The sequence below is a fragment of the Rhinoderma darwinii genome, chromosome 10, assembly GCF_050947455.1.
Source record: "Rhinoderma darwinii isolate aRhiDar2 chromosome 10, aRhiDar2.hap1, whole genome shotgun sequence".
NCBI lineage: Eukaryota > Metazoa > Chordata > Amphibia > Anura > Rhinodermatidae > Rhinoderma > Rhinoderma darwinii.
Genome location: NC_134696.1, coordinates 16,207,251 through 16,230,229, shown reverse-complemented (window position 1 = coordinate 16,230,229; position 22,979 = coordinate 16,207,251). Strand labels below are relative to the sequence as shown.

The window sequence follows — 22,979 nt, the reverse complement described above, 5'->3', positions numbered from 1 at the left end:
GGGCCCAGTTCTAGAGATTGGTGCAGGTCCCAGAGGTGGGACCCGCGTCTATCTGACATTTATGACATTTCCTGAATTTGTGGACATGTCATGAATGTCTCTCATGGGAAAACCCCTTTAAGAAAATGAATTGCAAATAATTTATTGAGTTAGAACATTAAAATGTAGCACTAGTTAGACACTTATGAGGTTCTCGGCTTAGGACAATCCCTACTTGTTAGAAAAGTTCCAGAGGTGACTATTGAGGACCTTTCGGTTTCCTCATGGACAGATAAAGTCCTGTTAACTATTGATCAATTTTGGCAAGATAACAATTGTGTCACATTTTCTCACTTTGCGGATAAATACGCTATACCTTACCGTGAATTTTTCAAGTTTATACAAATTAGACCCCTATTATCCAGCTTTTCCTCACCCACCAAACCATCATACCTTTCTAGTCTTGACAGCTGGTTGCTTTCTACACAAATACTAGATGTATTTCGAAATGTTATCAGTTCTTAAATAATCCAAAAGTGCGCCCATTAAATATAAAAAAAGAGGTGGGAGAATGCATTACATAGTTCTATCTCTGATGATCAATGGCGCATTGCTCATACTAATATATCGAAAGTATCTAAATGTATTAACCATTTAGAAACCGCACGTAAGGCTTCGTTCACTTCTGCATCAGGACTCTGGTCATGGGTTTCGTCAGAGATTTCCATCAGGTGAGCCCATGCAGGGAATTCAAACTGAAACAAACGGAAACCGTAGGTTTCCATTTCCATCACCATTTAATGGTGACGGATCCGGTGCAAATGGTTTCCTTTTGTCAACGTTGTTTAAGGGTTCCGTCGTTTTGACAAAATCAATACCCTAGTCGACTACGCTATTCATTCCCTCAAAACGATGGAACCCTTAAACAATAGTGACAAAGGGAAACCATTTTCACCGGATCCGTCACCATTGAAATCAATGGTGATGCAAACGAAAAACTATGGTTTCCATTTGTTTGAGTTTGGACGGCGTTCATGGGTTCCCCTGACAGAAGGGTCCGACGGAACCCATGAACGGAGTCCTGACGCAGATGTGAATGAAGCCTTAGGTCTTTTATATCTGGTATCTAACTCCCTTGAAACTGAGCAAAATTTACCCAAGATTTCCAAGTCATAGTTGGAGATGTAGAGCGGAAGTAAGAACGTTTATAAACCTCTGGTGGGAATGCCCCGTATTTCATGTGTTTGGTCACAAATATTTCATATTCTATCCAATTTATTTAAAACGCGAATCCTCCCTAACCCAGCGATGGCGCTGTGAGGTCTAAAAATGTGATGTTACACACCTTTATAGTTACGAGACTAAAAATTGCAAAATTTTTGAAAGAGGACTCAGTCCCATCACTAAAGATGAATATTCAAGGCATTAATGATAACTGCTGGTTTCAAGTGACGTATGCGGGCGCTCATAATAGAAAATCTGTAATCCATTCAAATTGGAGTCCTTGGTTTGAAAGTTCATTTAACATTATTCCAAAGGATACGTAAAACATATAATATTTTAAATACTCCAAAATATATATAGAAATTGACTAATGCCATGTATTCTAAATGCTCTTATTGTCGTGTCCAGCACTTCTATGTTATACGGTTGTAATGTTGTATTGATCTGTATCTGTTCACACCAAGTTTTTTTGCAGGCAGAAAATTCTGCCTCAAAATTTAGTCTAGAATTTTGAGGCAGATTTTGATCTTCCTTGCACGCCGTTTGCCGTGTTTTTCCTGGCATTATTCACGGCGTTTTTCTTCCACAACCATTGAGCGCCGCAGGAAAAAATGCTGCGAAAAACGCTTTCTCTGCCTCCCATTGATGTCAATAGGAGGTCAGAGATGTAAACGCCCGAAGATAGGGCAAGTCACTTGTTTTTCCCGCAAGACGGTTTTACCGATCACGGAAAAAAATACACCTCCGTCTCCCATTGAAATGAATGAATGCTTTCGGATGTTTTTTGGTGCGTTTTCCAACGGGGTTTCCGCGTCAAAAAAGGTGTAAAAAAACTCAGTGTGAACAGGGCCTTGCTGTGTATTTACATTGCATTGTCATTGCATGCTTTAAAAATGTTAAATGTTAAAGTAAAAAAGAAAGGATCCTTGACAATAAGCAGATCACACAGTGTCGCCCTGCTGGGACCCCAGCGATCAGCTGTAATCTATGGGGAAACCTGGCAATAAGTGTTCATTTTCACTGCAGCACCACCACAGGGGAAATGAAGCATTACACAGTCCCTATTCATATCAATGTGCTGTCCGTGTAATGCAAGACAGGACAGGTCCTCCAGAGCGAGAGACCCTCCAACTTGTCTGATCTCTCTTTGGGGGTAAGTTGGTCTGAACCAAAGACATAGAATTGTAATGTCTATGACTATCTTTAGAGATTTATTTCTGTAAAAAGTCATGTACAATCAGGTCATGGGCAAGATCGATGTCTATGGAGGCCTTTTCTACCATAATACTACCTAATTACTACTTTCGGGAGGAAATTCAGAGTAGGCTGTGCATAGTGGGGAAAGTGAGGTGGTGGCCCACCCCTGGGTAATTGCCCCTTTTGCCCCTGTTGTAAGTACCATTGGTTTCATAAAGACTTGGTGGTTTATAGGAGATATTCCTACACATCTAAAATCTGCACCGCCTGATAAAACGGCTCTGTACGGACAGCAAAAAGCTTCCTTCTAAACATGTAGGCTGGACCAGGATTAGGATCAGTCTGGAGTTTGTTGCGTTGAATTTAAGAGTCATTTTTGGGAAGATGGATGTTATGTTGCGCACGAACACAAAAACAGCCATAGAGGCAACTCATCCACCTGCTAAATGACTAACACGGATCATGTTATTGTTTACTTCATCCCGAAACATCTGGAGGAGCACGAGCAAAGTGAGGGAGTGACCTCCTATGTGATGAAAACAGAGCCGGCATCTGTGTATCAGCAGGAGGGGACGCTCCAAACCACACATGCTCCACAACTAGGAGAGGCTGCCAGAAGTAAAGCCACCATACTATAGGTCTTGTATTATACACCGACTTGGGCTGTAAGGCCTTCTGCTCTTATTGTTTCTAGGACCATAGTCCCCAAAACTCCAAAAAGTGACAAGTAAAAACTACTGCCAAGTTCATATTTATATCTGTGTGTGGGTCAACTGGTGACATCCTCTATACTACACCACTCAGGAGAGCTGACAAATCCTCTATACTACACCACATAGGAGAGCTGACAGATTCTCTATACTACACCACACAGGAGAGCCGACAGATCCTCTATACTACACCACACAGGAGAGCTGACAGCTCCTCTATACTACACCACACAAGAGAACTGACAGCTCCTCTATACTACACCACACAGGAGAGCTGACAGATCCTCTATACTACACCACACAGGAGAGCTGACAGATCCTTTATACTACACCACAAAGGAGAGCTGACAGCTCCTCTATACTACACCACACAGGAGAGCTGACATGTCCTCTATACTACACCACACAGGAGAGCTGACAAATCCTCTATACTACAGCACACAGGAGAGCTGACAGATCCTCTATACTACACCACACAGGAGAGCTGACAGATCCTCTATACTACACCACACAGGAGAGCTGACAGCTCCTCTATACTACACCACACAGTAGAGCTGACAGCTCCTCTATACTACACCACACAGGAGAGCTGACACCTCCTCTATACTACACCACACAAGAGAACTGACAGCTCCTCTATACTACACCAGAAAGGAGAGCTGACAGATCCTATATACTACACCACACAGGAGAGCTGACAGATCCTCTATACTAGACCACACAGGAGAGCTGACAGATCCTTTATACTACACCACAAAGGAGAGCTGACAGATCCTCTATACTACACCACACAGGAGAGCTGACAGATCCCCTATACTACACCAGACAGGAGAGCTGACAGATCCTCTATACTACACCACACAAGAGAACTGACAGATCCTCTATACTACACCACACAGGAAAGCTGATATATCCTCTATACTATACAACACAGAAGAGCTGACAGATCATCTATACTACACCACACAGGAGAACTGACAGATCCTAAATACTACACCACACAGGAGAGCTGACAGCTTCTCTATATTACAACACACAGGAGAATTGACAGATCCTCTATACTACACCACACAGGAGTGCTGACAGCTCCTCTATACTACACCACACAGGAGAACTGACAGATCCTCTACACTATACCACACAGGAGAGTTGACAGATGGTCTATACTACACCACACAAGAAAGCTGACAGATTCCCTATATTACACCACACAGGAGAGCTGACAGATCCTCTATACTACACCACAAAGGAGAGCTGACAGATCCTCTATACTACACCACACAGGAGAGCTGACAGACCCTCTATACTACACCACACAGGAGAAGTTACAGATCCTCTATACTATACCACACAGTAGAGCTGACTGCTCTTCTATACTACACCACACAGGAGAGCTGATAGATCATCTATACTATACCACACAGGAGAGCTGACAGATCCTCTATACTACACCACACAGGAGAACTGACAGATCCTCTATACTACACCGCACAAGAGAGCTAACAGATACTAAATACTACATAATACAGGAGAGCTGAGTACTGACTACACCACAAGGTAGAGCTGACAGCTCTTCTATAATACACCACACAGGAGAGTTCACAGATCATCTATTCTACAACACACAGGAGAGCTGACAGATCCTCTATACTACACCACACAGGAGAGCTAACATATCCTCTATATTACACCACACAGGAGAGCAGACAGTTCCTCTATACTACACCACACAGGAGAGCTGACAGATCCTCTATACTACACCACATAGGAGAACTGACAGATCCTCTATACTACACCATACAGGAGAGCTCACATATCTTCTATACTACACCACACAGGAGAGCTGACAGATCCTTTATACTACACCACACAGGAGAACTGACAGATCCCAAACACTACACCACACAGGAGAGTTGATAGCTCCTCTATATTACACCACACAGGAGAACTGACAGATCCTCTATACTACACCACACAGGAGAACTGATTGATCCTCTACACTATACCACACAGGAAAGTTGACAGATGGTCTTTACTACACCACACAGGAAAGCTGGCAGATCCCCTATACTACACCACACAGGAGAGCTGACAGATCCTCTATACTACACCACACAGGAGAGCTGACAGACCCTCTAAACTATACCACACTGGAGAACTGACAGCTCCTCTATAGTACACCACACAGGAGAACTGACAGATTCTCTATACTATACCACACAGGAGAGCTGACTGCTCTTCTATACTACACCACACAGGAGAGCTGACAGATCATCTATACTATACCACACAGGAGAACTGACAGATCCTCTATACTACACCACAAAGGAGAGCTGACAGATCCTCTATACTACACCACACAGGAGAGCTGATAGACCCTCTAAACTACACCACACAGGAGAACTGACAGTTCCTCTATACTACACCACACAGGAGAGCTGACAGATCCTCAATACTACACTACACAGGAGAGCTGATAGACCCTCTAAACTACACCACACAGGAGAGCTGACTGCTCTTCTATACTACACCACATAGGAGAGCTGACAGATCCTCTATATTACACCACAAAGGAGAACTGACAGATCCTCTGTACTACACCACAGAATTGACAGATCCTCTATATTACACCGCACAGGAGAGCTAACAGATACTAAATACTACATCATACAGGAGAGCTGAGTGCTGACTACACCACAAGGTAGAGCTGACAGATCCTCTATAATATACCACACAGGAGAGCTGACAGCTCCTCTATACTACACCACACAGTAGAGCTGACAGATCATCTATACTATACCACACAAGAGAACTGACAGCTCCTTTATATTACTCCACACAGGAGAGTTGACAGATCATCTATACTATACCACACAGGAGAACTGACAGATTCTCTATTCTACACGACACAGGAGAGCTGACAGATCCTCAATACTCACCACACAGGAGAGAAGACAGATCATCCATACTACACCACACAGGAGAGCTAACAGATCCCTTATACTACACCACATAGGAGAGCTGACAGATCCTCTATATTTCACCACATGGGAGATCTGACAGATCCTCTATACAACACCACACAGGAGAGCTGACAGATTCTCTATACTACACCACACAGGAGAGCTGACAGATCCACTATACTACACCACACAGGAGAGCTGACAGATCCTCTATACTGCACCACACAGGAGAGCTGACAGCTGCTCTATACTACACCACAGAGAAAAGCTGACAAGTCCTCTATACTACACCACACAGGAGAGCTGACAGATCCTCTATACTACACCACACAGGAAAGCTGAAAGATCCTCTATACTACACCACACAGGAGAGCTGACAGATCCTCCATACTACACCACACAGGAGAGCTGACATCCTCTATACTACACCACACAGGAGAGCTGACAGATCCACTATACTAAACCACACAGGAGAGCTGACATGTCCTGTATACTACACCACACAGGAGAGCTGACAGATCCTCCATACTACACCACACAGGAGAGCTGACAGATCCTCTACACTACACCACACAGGAGAGCTGACAGCTCCTCTGTTCTACACCACACAGGACAGCTGACAGATCCTCTATACTACACCACACAGGAGAGCTGACAGATCCTCTATTCTACACCACACAGGAGAACTGACAGCTCCTGTATACTACACCACAAGGGAGAGCTGACAGCTCCTCTATACTACACCACACAGGAGAGCTGACAGATTCTCTATACTACACCACACAGGAGAGCTGACAGATCCCCTATACTACACCACACAGGAGAGCTGACAGATCCTCTATACTGCACCACACAGGAGAGCTGACAGCTGCTCTATACTACACCACAGAGGAAAGCTGACAAGTCCTCTATACTACACCACACACACGAGAGCTGACAGCTCCTCTGTTCTACACCACACAGGACAGCTGACAGATCTTCTATACTACACCACACAGGAGAGCTGACAGATCCTCTATTCTACACCACACAGGAGAACTGACAGCTCCTGTATACTACACCACAAGGGAGAGCTGACAGCTCCTCTATACTACACCACACCAGAGAGCTGACAGATCCTCTATACTACATCACATAGGAGAGTTGACAAATCCTCTATACTACATCACATAGGAGAGCTGACAGATCCTCTATACCACACCACACCGCACAGGAGAGCTGACAGATCCTCTATACCACATCACACAGGAGAGCTGACAGATCCTCTATACTACACCATACAGGAGAACTGACAGATCCTCTATACTACACCACACAGGAGAGCTGACAGATCCTCTATACTACACCACACAGGAGAGCTGAGTTTAAGAAATGGAGATATTGTAACAACTTGATAGAACTTTTTTATTAGCAGGTTTTTTTTTAAATTTAGGGCTGAGGAAACTTTTTGGGCTGGCAAGAGACGCCTTGAGAGAAAAGTTATTAATATAAATCTATGTATCCCATTTATAGACCTGTTTCTATTATGAGCCGTTTAAAATTATTATTTTAAAGGTTTACTTATGTTTGAACAATATTTCATAAATCTGGCACACTGGAAAATTGCTTCTTATGTTCCCTTATTTAATAATGGGTACTGAACAGACATAAGACGAGCCAAAGAATGTCAGTCAATGTAACGGAGTAGCATTTTTGGCAAAAAGTTTTCACTTTACTTGACTTTTTACAATTGTGGTATTAACCTTGGCAAGTATATGAATTACTGTATGGAAGAAAAAGAAGGCAGAATTCATCAAAGTTCTTCTTTCCCTGTTTTGGTTTATCAAACAGTTAAAGAAATGTGGTGATTGTTTTTGCATATGAGTTCAACTATTGGTATCGAAGCATTGCAAAAACCAGTGCTCTACAGTGGGGTAGCTTGTAGCTTCTGGACCTCAATGTAAAATCTGTAACAGGGCCCTCCACCTATCATGTGTCATTTATAATACTGGTGTCTTCTTATGTGGCAGAGGGACCTGTGGGCCCCCTCAGGCATCAGGGCCCGTGTGTAACTTCTACTAACAGTATTTCCCTGGTGCTCGATCCATCATGTGATTGTGAGATTGTATCTAAGCAACTTTTCCTTTTGCTACAAACTTTTATTACCAAATCAATGAGTTGTAAATATTTTTATCTGTTTCCTCCCATTCCATAACAATATAAACGCTTTCAGGACTCCAAATTATTATTTTTTTTAGATCCCTTATTTGGTAATATTTTTACATTGCATTGGGTTCCTAGTTTAAAGTGGAAATTCATTCAAAATGATCTTCTAATTATGATAGTGATCTCAAACCTATGCTGATTTCAGAATGAATGAACTCTCAGACTCCTTTGGCATTGCTCAGAGATTTCTATTACTGGCTATCTAACGCAACATTGTAATCGCAGTGTCATTGATTTGAATGAACAATATAAACAAATGGCTGCAGGATTTGACTATACAGGGTTTCTTTATAGTCTGTACCCATGAAAACACATAGGTCTGCATAGGAGCTGTATACTGAAAACGATTTTTTTAATCAAGACCATTTGCAAACTTGCTTTATTTATTTAACTTTGATGCATTTTAGTAATAAAAACCGAAATTTTGCAAAAGTTCACACGTAGTTTAACATCTTAGAAAGTGCCGAAAATGGAAGTTCTGATCCCTTCCTCCACATGACCAATTATTAATGGATTCCATTATCTTGTAAGGTGACACAAATAAAGGACAAGCTTTTCTAGCTATACACACACACAAAACTTTTTGAGCCACAAGAAAGAAAGGATAAAAGTCCTGAGAGGATGTCCATATGTTTTTGTTTTAAAGGGGCAACTCATATTAGAAGGCTTTGCCTGTGGGAGCTCCTTTAAAGCAGATATGTCAACTTAATATGCAGCCCTATGCAAGAGCGGTATATTATAGCTACAGGTACGTAAGATCACTGAAAGAATACAGTGGGCGCATTATCATTCATGAAGGGAGCCCTCTCCTCGCCCGTTTCTTTGGTGACCAACAGGCTGCTGTGGGGGGGTGGAGTGCCCCGCTTATGAATATAGCGGACTCACACTTACGTAGAGCAGAATATTAAGCTGACAGATCCACTTTGAGGCAAAATCGGCCACAATCTGAAATCATATCTAGATATGAGAAAGGTTGGACCTGATGGGCATTTGTCCCAATGTGAATAAGTGCATTCCAATACTTTCCTGTGCAGTTTAGATTCATCAGGGGTACCTCGAGTCTAGTGTATCAGTGGTGGTAGAATCGCTTATTATGTGTCAGTACCGTCTGGAATGAGTTTCTCTGTGGCATCGAGACGGGCACCACATTTTTGGGAAATTTACAGAATTCTCCTATGTTTTTATTTACACTTCTCATGTGACCGGCTGTGAATTTATTTAATCCTAGCTGTTTTTTTTTTCTTATTATAACAAATTCTTATCACTTAAAGGGAGACTCCTTTATCAGTACTTTCTAATCCACAATCTTTGCTACACAATTGCACAAATTTTACTTTACAAATAGAACTTTCAAATTTGCACCTTATTCCTCGTCTTCTATCGTGAACCTGCACGACTTCTTGTGCAATATTCACGAGTCTGTTTAGCATGGAGAGGCAGTCTACTGTATAGCATATAGAACTTCCTGTGACCAACTCGGCATATGTAGCTACATGTACTCCAAAGGTGGTCACCCCAACAGGAAGCCGAATGGTTGCTAGGCAACCATAAGCAGATATATAGCAAGATATAGACACGCACATATAATACTATTCACGCTGTGTGCGTACAGTTACTATAGCGGAGTTCTTCTTTCGTATATATCACTGGCTTGGAATCGGAGACAGAGTTATGGAGTGTTTTATACTCTCGCACTGTGTATACAATTATCTTCTGTCATCGTAAATTCCAAAATTGGAATCTTGGAGTAAAACTGATGATGTCACTGGTGTGAAAGAGAACTATTTGCAAATTGATGTCATTTGGCACAAATGTTACAGTAATATTATTATCATCAGATTTACTCGCTGACACATTGCAGGATTTATGTTGTTTTACTTGCTACAGTGTTTCAGGGAATTAACCTTGAAATTATTTTTCTGTAGTCAACAACTCATTCTTTGTGAGGACAAATTTAAAGCAGATCTCCAGTATGGCTGTAACTTCTTGTGGAGATATCCCTGGGGAAACTCTATTAAAACATGACCGTAATATCTTACCTTATTCCTCTAAATTGAATTCCTAAGCTGTGAGAGATCAGGCAGACATGTACGCTCCGGAATTCAGTGTATGATGAGGAGACACATAGAGAGGGGAGGAGAGGGGAGATAGAGCAGGAGCTATTCATGTATATGAAGCCTGTGTGACTCTGTGACAGAAGATATTGTAACTTAGCTACTGTAACTTAGCTACTTTCAAGATCTGGCTACAAAAGGAAGAAAACACAACTGGTTAACATCGGGAATAAAATACAGCACACAGTCATAGTAGAGCATGAAGCGTTTACAGCACAGCTAATGATCTGAACATATATGTACTTATTGTCCACAATTAGAAAAAAAATGTTTGGTTTTCCTCAGAAACAGCGCCGCTCTTGTCAATAGGCTGTGTCTGGTAATACATTCACTTGAATTGAGATGGGCTGTAATACCGCACACAGCCTGAGTACAAGGGTGGCGCTGTTTCTTTGAAAACAAACCCAACAAGAACAAAAAATTCCCATCCTGAACTACACCTTTTAATTTAGACAACTGCTTTGCATTAATGTAATATAAAGGGGTCCACTACTTGGGTTCCCCCTCTAAAGATCAGCTCTCCCTCTGAAGGACCTGTCTCATCTATGCATGTCTTACATATGGTCTCCGCAGGGTGTCCCATCCAGCATCACAGCAAACAAAATGTACACATTTCTGAAAAGGATTGATACCCAAAAAAAAACTCCAATCACATAATTAGGCTGTAAACTGATTTTACAAGATTTTCACACTGAGATGAATTAAAAAGTAAATGCCCACACTTGCACCTATGTTTTTATTGTTCTACTGCATCTAAAATGAAAAATTAATCCATTTTGCAAATAGTCTTCATTAAAAAAAAATCACTTACCATTTTGTGTATAAATCTCTGATGCAGACCTATGTGTCTCCATGGTAACAGACTACAAACAATCCCTGTGTAGTCTAAAGCTGCAGTCATTATCACTGCCGTCTGTCCCCCTACTTCTTACTAACTTTCATTTGACAGGTTAGCAAGAAGTAGGGGGCGTAATTCTCATGTGGACTACAAGTACCATCATGCCCTGCACTCTTCCAGTATCAATAGCAATTTGTCCTGCCAGGAGAATCTATAAGCAAATACTCAAAAATGGAGTTTCCCTTTAAGCTTGTACCATCTGCAGCTGTTGTATAATAATAGTAGTCCATCATTTTCTACTTATCCTCTGAGCTGCAGTAAATGAGCTGTCGGCTGTCTCTAGAGATGCGATTAGCCACTTATCACAGCAAATAAACAGAGCGCAATTTGTAAGTAGAAAGTGAAGAAACATTTTTTGAGTCTGATTTCCAGATATCTGGTCACTAAAAAGATCCCTTAGAATGGAGACATGACAGATCTGTATGGAGGGATGGAAGGGTCACTTTTTTGTGTTTTATATGGCTATTATACTTGCTCAGACTTGTGGGTGCTCCTCACTTATAACTTTTATTTTCAGTCTTTTTCCTCTTAAAGGAGTAGTCCCATCTAGACAGCCCCTTTTAGAACATATGGATGTCATAGCGGGGCGGTCCCCCACTCATGATCGTCCTCTCTGGGCCCTGCATTACTTGTGAATTTTAATGGGCGCCTTGTAATACTACGAAGCAGGACCATCGGCGATCAATTCATCAGTGCAAAGTCTCACTCTCAGAAACAGTTGTCCAGATGTGACAACCGATTTTAGAAGCCGGACTAACAAAAAAAAAAAAAAAAACATGATAGCCAATGAGATTGTGGGAATGATGACAACAGCAGAAGAGGAGTGTGTTGATCTTGAAGGAGGCAGTGACTTGTTCACCTATATGAGGACAGGGCTGCATTTAATGGCTCAATGTGATAATATGAGGAAGCAAATATAAAGTCTAAACAGATAGAGGAAGGGGTAAGGTCCCCGAGCAGCACAGAGTACTTCAGGAAAGAAGTATGTTGATCTGATGGAAGGACAATGACCTGGCCACTCATGTGATGATAAAGTTGTGTCTGACGAGACATGATATAAGGAGGGGAATGGAGGCAAGTGAGTGAAGAAGAGGCCCCACAGCAGCACAAAGCATTTCAGAAGATAAATTGTGTAAAAGGCAGTCCCCCAGTAGCACCATTACTAATTTCCTTCATTAAGACTATAATCTCAAGCACATCTCATCCAACCTATATACAGCATCATGCTCTAACATGTGAATATATATTATCTCCTAAAGGAACGACAGAGGCTATAATTTAATGTATTCATCCACTATAAAGCCGAAATCTCAGTTGAGCCGTTTCTGGGCCCTCTAGTCCATTTCTCTAGTGTTATCTTACAAACCCACCTTGTCTAACAATGCCTCCAATACTGGTGAAGGTGATCATAAAGACACGAACCCCCGTTATTATACCCAGAGGGAAGTAAAAAGTTATATTTCAAAGACTTTCTGCCTCATTTGCTGCATTTGTCTCTGTCAAAGAAAGAAATAATTAGTTTCTTTCATGGCAGACTGAATGTTTAATTAGATAAAGATTATGCAAATTAGCGCATTTACTGAGGGGTTTCAATTTAAAGGGACGAACTGATTTCAGTGAATACAACGACAAATTAAAAGGGCTTCAGCTCTGCCACCAGCTCTCACCGTATAAGTGGGGCCGGTAATAACCGCAGGTATAACCTTGATAACCTTTGATAACCTTGTCCTTATTAAACACAAGGTTCTTTTTATGGGGAGAAAAAAGTAGAACAGAAGCTCTGAGGATAGAAAAATGGGAATTCTTTCACAGAATACAGTCTGCCATAAATGGTGCTTGCATTTTAATGGCATCACATACAGAAAGTTAAATCCGCCATCTACAGGAAGTTAAATCCGCTATCTACAAAAAGTTAAACCCACCACCTACAGGAAGGTAAATCCACCACCTACAGGAAATTAAATCCACTACCTACAGGAAGATAAATCCGCCACCTACAGGAAGTTAAATCCGCCACCTTCAGGAAGTTAAATCAACCACCTACAAGAAGTTAAATCCACCACCTACAGGAAGTTAAATCCGCCACCTTCAGGAAGTTAAATCCACCACATACAGGAAGTTAAATCCACCACCTACAGAAAATTAAATCCACTACCTACAGGAAGTTAAATCCGCCACCTTCAGGAAGTTAAATCAACCACCTACAAGAAGTTAAATCCACCACCTACAAGAAGTTAAATCCACCACCCACAGGATGTCAAATCCACCACCTACAGGAAGTTAAATCCGCCACCTACAGGAAGTTAAATCCACCACATACAGGAAGTTAAATCCGCCACCTACAGGAAGTTAAATCCACCACATACAGGAAGTTAAATCCACCACCTACAGAAAATTAAATCCACTACCTACAGGAAGTTAAATCCACAACCTACAGGAAGTTAAATACACCACCTACAAGAAGTTAAATCCACCACCTACAGGAAATTAAATCCACCACCTACAAGAAGTTAAATCCACCACCTACAGAAAATTAAATCCACTACCTACAGGAAGTTAAATCCACAACCTACAGGAAGTTAAATACACCACCTACAAGAAGTTAAATCCACCACCTACAGGAAGTTAAATACACCACCTACAGGAAGTTAAATACACCACCTACAGGAAGTTAAATACACCACCTACAGGAAATTAAATCCACTACCTACAGGAAGTTAAATCCGCCACCTACAGGAAGTTAAATACACCACCTACAGGACGTTAAATACACTACCTACAGGAAGTTAAATACACCACCTACAGGAAGTTAAATCCACCACCTACAGGAAGTTAAATCCGCCACCTACAGGAAGTTAAATCCACCACCTTCAAGTAGTTAAATCCACCAACTACAGGAAGTTAAATCCACCACATACAGGAAGTTAAATCCACCACCTACAAGAAGTTAAATCCACCACTTACAGGAAGTTAAATCCACCACCTACAGGAAATTAAATCCACTACCTACAGGAAGTTAAATCCACCACCTACAGGAAGTTAAATCCACCACCTACAGGAAGTTAAATCCACCACCTACAGGAAGTTAAATCCACCACATACAGCAAGTTAAATACACCACCTACAGGAAGTTAAATCCACTACCTACAGGAAGTTAAATCCACCACCTATGGGAAGTTAAATCCGCCAAATTCTTCTTTCCTTTAATTGTGTTGTCTGCTTTTGATAAGCTGAGAATAGGGTGTCCAGTCTCCACCTCTCCGTGCACGGCATTCGCTCTCGAGCAACCACTGATCTCCTCCTCAGTTGCCCTGTTAAAAAACCAGTGCGTACCAAATGCATCAGACCTCTGCCAAAGTGCCCCAGGATTCTTAAGAACCAATCCACTACCGCTCCTAGCTTGAGCAAGGTCCATTTGGTTCCTTCTGTCTGCAAAAGTGTTTAGTTCCTGCTACTAATAGTTCTGACCCAACTTGTATGATTGATTATTTTTACTCATCTTCTGCCCATCCTGATCTCTGCCTGTCCACCGCTTATGACTGAACACCGCCTGCCTTGACCCCTGCCCTGCCTTACTACAATTTTTGCCTCCTGCATTTGTACCAAAACTTTGTGTCTTCAGTTCATCCTTTTACCAGCCTCTGCTAATGGACACTACACCAGAGGTAGGGACCTGTGAAAGTCCATACCTCCTTGTGGGGTTATGGGTGAAGAACTCACAATTCCTTACACCCCGCTCCCTGGTTTTGCCCTAAGTCAAATCCGTTAGTGACCCAGTGGGTCCACATCTCCTGTTGGCCTTGTTACACTGGGATTCCTATCAACTATCTGTAATCTGTGGAGTAGCCTGGCGGTACCTGTTGAATTCCCCTGCAGCGCCACCACAGGGGAAATAAAGCATTACACAGTTCTCATTGAAATCGTGCTAGGTCCTTCAGAAGGAGAGACGCTCTTTGTTGCCGCTCTACCCTCTGGTTAATAGGAGGTTCTTGAAAGGAGGATCTTTATTAGGGTATTTAAAAATGGTTTTCTAAACCAGAGAACCTCTTAAAGATACTATTTAAATTTCTATTAAACTGGAACTTCAGAATGAGAAACAAGTGTAGGACACGGACAGTAATATACGAGGCACTTTTTAGCTTTTCACCTGTTTTAAATTACGGGCTGTATCAGCACCACCAAGCTTCCTGGCATCACACAATGGCACTTTTTAGTATCAAAAAGAAACGTTTAAAATCTGCCTTGAAACAATTGTCTTTTTAATGCCTTTCAGAGACATTACATTAAAACGAGAGCATTAGAGCAGGTTTGTTCAAGTGATAGGATAATAGAATCCTGTTCTTATTCAGAGGTTTTCGAGGCAATTATAGGGTTTCAAACACATGTTTCCGAGCTTCTTCTCCTGAATAGATTAACTTCAAAAACTCTCTTCATATAATTACATTGTTATTTTGCAAGAACAGAGAAGAATAGAAAAATAATTGTACTAATTACCCCCTAAAAACTATACCCAAATAATGGAGGATATTTCCCTAGTCAGCAGCATATGTCAGCCGATTCCTAAATAATGGAGCATATTAGTCAAAAGGGGATATATATATATATATATTCACCCAGCAAGCAGCCAAAGTACTTTAAGAGCTACCGAGTCTTCTCAATGATGTAAGTAATATAGACATAAATCATCATTGTCCTTTGACATAGGCCATGGGATATCGAAGGAGTTGATAAATACCATGCTCTCAAATATTTGGGACCCTGGTTCCTCTAATGTATATTTAGAATCAGAAATCTTCCACTCTCCAGCATGAACAATCTGAAATATAGGCTGTAGGGAATCCATATCCCCTACCATGGTAGGCTGCCATTTATGACTGTCTTCGGAAGACCGAAATATTCATCGCAAGGATGGACATACCATAAGAGGCCCAATATAAGACATTGATGGACCAGCCAGAAGGGAACACACATGGGTCCTATGCTGTGTATGTTCTACCCTGATTCATTGAGATGTTAGGTCTGGTGTGGCCAATACCATATACTACTTGAAATTCTGTTGATCCAGTGGGTTACAAAATCCCTGGTGATCCAGTCATTACCTGTTTAACAGAATGAGACAGAAGTGCAGCAGTTTTAACCATCCCCTTCCTGTAATGATCTCTACGGTGGCTGATGGACTGGTGCAGAAGAAGCAGAACGGAGCGGCTGTCATTTGACTGCTTTACCGTTCTCTGTGATGAGGCAGAGCCATCCCCCGAGTTGAGACGCAGTTAGTGGTCACTATGTATGATGGGAAGGCCAGTGTAAAATTTAATGTAAATTACTTGGGGAGCAGCTACCATGGAAAGGAGAAAAATACACAGGAAAGAAAAAGGTGGTTGTGGTGGAGTGGGGCCTTATTCCAAGTTTTGCTATGGGGCCAAAAGTCTTTTTATTATGCCTTTACCCCCAAGTACAGAGATGACTAATCTGGATAAAGCAGCTGCTCCAAAGTTGTTGCCTTTGCCTAGATATTGGGCCCATGCCTGGTTTTCAGGGCATGGGCACAGGAACCTTCTTCTTTTTGACTTTCCTGATCCACCATCCCCTTAAATAATGTTATTCTGGACTTTTGTTTACAAATCCAACTGCATGGTCCAATTGCAATTTCAGTTCTGGGGTTGATAGTCTTCCACGATGTTCTTCAGAGGTCAGTGATACTGACCAACCATATCCTGTTACTGACCCAATGTGTCTAGCACAGTATTTACCAAAGATGAGCCGGAATTACTGAGATGGGGGTGAAGAACCTAGTCTTGGGCGGTAGACATATGTCTATGTCGTCAATGTAAAAACAATATTTGCTTGCTTTCGTTGGAGTCTGGTTACCCTATTAATTTTTTTCATTTTAAATTGCCAGATTAATCTACGGCCATAAATCCCATGCTGCTCCCGTCTCTAATGTCACACGGACAAATGTGGAATTTTAAAGATAAACAATTATATCCAGTTACCTAATTAGAACAGGCGCCTGTCAAAACCTTGTTAGCAACTCATTCTGAGGTCTTAACTTTCATTTCACACTGTCATGCATGTGTCAGGATAATTTAGAAATTTATCAGCAATTCTGAAAGATTTGGCAATGCCTTTCTCCTATCACAAAGCACATTTTTCTTTGGCAGTCAGAGCAAAGCTTCTCACTGTCTGTAGCTATAGCCTGGCTGGGTGCTCGCCTGTTATGTCCTCGGGCAAAGCTAGCGAAATTAAAAGAGCAGTGCGCCTAAAGTGCAAGCTGGTTCCTCTCGTTGAATCTTTTAGCAAGTTTCCAAATACACATCTAAAAGTTTCAAATGTTTATCGAATGTAAAGTCATAATTATAGAGAGGAAATTAATGTCTGTCCGATAATACCATTGAAGAACACCACTGGAGGCTTCGGTTATCGGTTAATATGCTAATTGTCACAAATGGGATTGGGACTTTTCGGAGACTGGGACTTGAGGTTGGACTAGTCCATTGTTTTACAACTCCCGTTCTAGTCGCTCCAACAGATCATGATTTTAGGATATTTCATAGGCTGAACGCCTCTGGCTGATGCACTGTCAATAATTATATCACAAGTGCAAAACCTGAAGAAATTCCCGAAATCATGACCTGTTGGAGGTACTTGAGGACTGGAACTAAGAAATACTGGACTAGGTCTACCAGAGATACAGGAGATCCTCCTGAGGGTCCAGGTTTTAAAAGAATAACAGGGGCCAGTCACAACAGGGGCCATGAGATCCAACAGAGGAACCATGAGATTCAACAGAGAAAAACCCAAGGAAACTTGTGATGGTTTCAGAACTCAATCCACTTAGATCTAGACATCTTCAAGGTCTAAATCTAAAATGAATTAGAAAGAAACTCAAAAATGGAGACCAAAAGTTCCCCTCCAGATTTTCTGTGACTCTGTCTTCAATCCCTTTAACACTATGTGGGTGATAAATGCTAGATCCACCAGAAATGCGGCGTTATCACCCATGGGCTACCGCCAAGCAACAGCATGAAAGTATTCCGTTTACTGCTTAGCAAATAGAGCATGTACCGTAGAGTAGATGGTCCACCAGTCTTCTGGTTTTCCTAAATTCTGCACCAACACAAAAACATCTAATCACCTATTCAGATTCATACAATACACACAGTATTGTGGATATTATTATCCAACTTGAAGCTCCTGGGCCCAAATACAAAATCTGTAACACCTACCATGTGCCGGTTATGATACTGGTGTCTTCTTATGTGATTTAGAGGCCTTTTGGCCACCCTTAGGCACTAGGGCCCAGGTACAACTACTACCTTTGCACCCCCTATGGCTACACCCCTGATTATATTTACAGAATTTATGCTACTGATAAGAGTCAATAACATTTATACCTCTCAAAATATGATTCAACCCCTTCGAGACTGAGAAATTGTTTTCCATAGTAGAAGCTCAGGACCAACTACTGGAACAAACTCACGTCACTATGACTGGCGAATTCAGAATCTCTTATAGTTCTTTCTGCTTTACCAATAAAATATAAAATGAATAATTACTTCTCTGTACTAATACGTTTAGGAGTGCATGCCAAATAAATACTCAGGGAGAGGCCATGTTCTGTAAATCGTGGAATTCAAAGTAAGCTGAGAATTTAAAGTTTTGTAAAAATGTTTGCTACAGATTAGAGATATGTCTTTAATAACAAATGAGTTACTTGACCTTTGTTTCATGGACTTGGTTCTCTCCCCATCAATATGTGAGTCCCTCCGCCCCGATCTTGTTTCCCTCCCTTTCTCAACATGACCACCGCCCCAGTAACATACAACCCTGTCCTCAGTAACAGGGTCACGTAAATGGACAGCACCCTACCCCTACATCATCCGGACCCTACCCACCACATCATCGGGACCCTACCCCCCCTCCCCACATCATCTAGACCCTACCCACCACATCATCGGGACCCTGCCCCCCCACATCATCAGGACCCTAACCCCCCCCCCCCCCTCATCATCAGGACACTCACTTCCTAAAATACTCTAAGCTACAGTGGGAACCTACCCATTCTACTATTTGACTTTCAGCCTGAAGTTACATTTGGAAATATATAGTATGTTCTTTAAATGTTACCTCACTCTGACAGCATTCAATGTCTTGAGGGTCTTCAGTCATCAGTCTACAGGTCTACGACCTTGTCAAGCAAACCAGCTCCCGATATTGCTGTACATGAAGAACATTCATCCTTTATGAAGCCCATGAAGAAACTTCACAATATTATGAAAGGGTTTTTCTTTTTGCAATACAATAGGATCCTGGTAGTTGAAGACCATAAGTTATTAGAGCTGGAAAATCCACCAATTGTCCAACTTAATGTCCATCGTTTTTATATTGATATTTATCTATTGTATGACCAAACTATGGGCTTACCATATTAGTTCTGCTCTTGCCAATAATAATATGAATAGGATAATATGGGACCGATATCTTTGTTGACCTAAGACACAAATTAAACCCAGGGCAGAATGGGAGGAGTTTTTTATCTTGATCTCTGCCCTGGGTGATTTTAATTAGTCTAATGCTGGTTCCTACCATCCCCCAGTATATGTAGGCTTAGTACCAGAACTGGGTGTATGTGAAGCGTAGGGACTCACCTTATGAGTGAGGTCGCCTTGTCGTGGCAGGTGGGCTCACGGAATTTGATAAAAATGTGCACTAAGAACCTCCTGTAAGTAGATTCAGCTGCAATGCATATTTATTTATATATACTGTTTTAGGTGGCATTGGTGTTTGCAGAGTGATGTCGCCATTTCCTTGTATAATATATATATTTATTTATTTTTAGTAGATATCTAACCAAGCAGTGATATTAACATTGCCTCTATGTACAGAACCCCAACCAAATATTAATATATGAGATAAATCCTAAATGGACTCGTAAAGGATTTCATGCACTTAAAATCTTTTCTACTAATAAAACTTAACAAAGTAGCAAAAAAAACAACCCTGACCACTAAGATGGTTGAGGAATGCTACATAGTATATTTCGCTATTTGTGTTGGACAGGAGCGACGTGTCTATAAAGCCGAGGGACTCACGTTACTGATGTAACAAGATGTTATTTTTACTGGACTGCTGTTTGAGTAGTTTGTGCTTTGGATGTGGACAGAGAATGTGCAGATTTTAATTTGGTCTCTATGTAGAGTGAAGGATGATGAAAGAGGAAAATAATTCTGGCTATAATATTACAAGGGGTTTAAGTGAAGGTTATTGGTGATTTTGTGACTCCTGCGTGATCATTAACACTCATATGGAAATTATAAAGATAAAACGATACTAAACAGATTGTAGAAAATGGATTTAGAACTGGATGTAGCTTTGCTGTAATTGACTGAAGAACTATTTGTGGTCAGGCTTAAAGGGCAATTCCAGTCACTGCTGAAATTAACATCAATGGTGCAGGAAATATTTCCAAGTTAAACGCTAAAGACCATTTTGGAGATAGATTGTACAAAACTACATTTTCTAACTAGGGAAGTCTCTCCCATTCTGCCTCCAAATATAGTGCTGACTTCATATTCTCTTGATCCTCGGAGGAGGAGCTGTGTCCTGTGCTCATCGTTGCCCCCTGGTGTGTATTTCACTTTAATATGCGCTGCCAAGAGGAGTGGGGAAGGGAGGTGATCACTCCTCAGAGCACATTTTCTTACTTGAAGGGAAAATCCAATGATCTTCTGATAGGTCATAGAGACATGTGAGAAGATGACATTGATGAAGTCTGTGACCTCTGACCAACCATGATTCTCACAATGAAAGTCCTCTCGAAAGCACTCAAACTCCTTTGGCACTGCTCATGGATTTCAATTACTGGAAATCAAACACAACAAAGGGGTTTGACCTCTCCATAGAGACCTTGGATCATGGAAATCAGTTGTGGTCCGAGATGACAGACTTCATCAATTTGTACAAGAGAACAAGAAACAACATGTTTCGAGACTGCACCGGTCTGTTCCCGGGGAGGACAATGGTGTGACCTTGAAATGTGTCACTTCTAGTTCTCTTGTAGACCAATACACCGTCCCATTGTGGCAATTTGAGTATATTTATACATTGATAATGGGTGGAATGACTCTTCAAAGGAACTCCACTCTGAAAATATCATCAGGGCTTAGCCCCCGAAATGGGCCCCAACTGTTTTTGGAGTGTTGTCTCCATTCAACTTTTAGCTTGGAAATCTCCATATCAAAAAACCTCATCTTGACAGCGTTGGCCTTGAAATAAATAAGACTGTAACGCACATGTCTGAAGATAGATAAAACCAGAAGGTCACTTTCAATAAATTACCATTCACATCATGCATTCATTTGTTAAACTGTTTTATTTATTTTTGAGCTTATAAAAGAATCTGGTGAATCTCTCATATGGAAAAATACAATTTAATTATGTGCGTAGAGAAATGATGTTTCCCTCGGTGGTTCTGGCTGAATGTTGATAACTTGTATCTCTGAAGTCCTCCTGGAACTAAGGTTGTCAAGGTTATTTTTTCGGGAACAATTTGTCAAGGTTATTGGAATCTCATCAGAACTCTTTGGCTACATATGACATGAGGTATTTTGATCATGTTCTATATTAGGGAGGCATTGAATACAGGGAATAAAGCTTGGTATGGCTTTATAACATCTGTGTTGTTTTGCGTATTCTTTACTGGCCGAGTATTACCACCATAATTCATCCCATCACTTAGCCCAGATTTTGGCTGATAACTAATAAATACTTAAAGGGGTTGTCCAGCCATGGACAACTAATGACCCACCCACAGGATAGTTCATCAGTATATGATTGGTGGGGGTCCGACACCCGGACCACTGAACCAATACGCTGCTCCGGCTGCCTCCGGGCACCGGATGTCCATGCTTAAAGCAGTTGGCTCCAGTCATGGAATAGCGGCCGAGCTGCAGTACTGCAAAGTTGCTGTTCTACAGCACGGCTGCTATGCCGTGGTTGGAGCCATCTGCTTCCGGCTCCATCTACTTCACAACATTCGGCGCCCAGAGGCAGCTGTAGCAGCTGATCGGTGCGGGGTCCGGGTGTCGGACCCCCACCGATCATATACTAATGACCTATCCTGTGGATAGCTCATCAGTTGTCCGTGCGTGGACAACCCCTTTAAGTAAGTGCCATCAGTGGAGTATATAGAACAGGACAAATATCAAAATAGTCCAAATATTCTGGTGCCAGCCAGGACAAAAGTACCCCTTTGATTGTCAACAATGTTACTCTGGAGAGGGGAGTCCTGACACCAAGGAGCGAAGAGGATTGGACCAACCAAGGCTGGGTCCCTTTTCTCTGAGCGCCCCATAGCATTGTGTTTCTCTCAGTGGTGTAGCTAGTGGGGGGCAGCGGCACTGGGCCGACTTACATGCTGGGGCCCATCCACCAGGGCTCCGGATGGTGATCAACAGAGGTCGCAATAACGTCTCTACAGGCGTTACTGACTTCCTATAAAGGCATTTTTACGTTTTAAAATCAGCCTCATGCGTATTTATACGCATGAGACTGAATGCTGAGATGAAGAGGGAGAGCGGAGCCACGACACCCCTTCCTAACCCTCCCCCTGGGAGCATTTTATTCATGTTTTTTTCAAATATCTTATTCCTTTAGTGTGTTATAGGTTTCTCGGCCCATGCCCCCATGA

General features: G+C 41.8%; 1 protein-coding gene and 1 long non-coding RNA gene across 4 annotated transcripts in view; one reads left to right on the top strand and one right to left on the bottom strand.

Moving 5' to 3' along the window:
- The window catches only part of MMEL1 (membrane metalloendopeptidase like 1), a 125,555-nt gene that overhangs the window by 63,215 nt on the left and 39,361 nt on the right, over nucleotides 1-22,979 (top strand). The gene's annotated exons all lie outside the window — the stretch shown is intronic.
- The window catches only part of LOC142661805 (uncharacterized), a 113,755-nt gene that overhangs the window by 85,907 nt on the left and 4,869 nt on the right, over nucleotides 1-22,979 (bottom strand). The gene's annotated exons all lie outside the window — the stretch shown is intronic.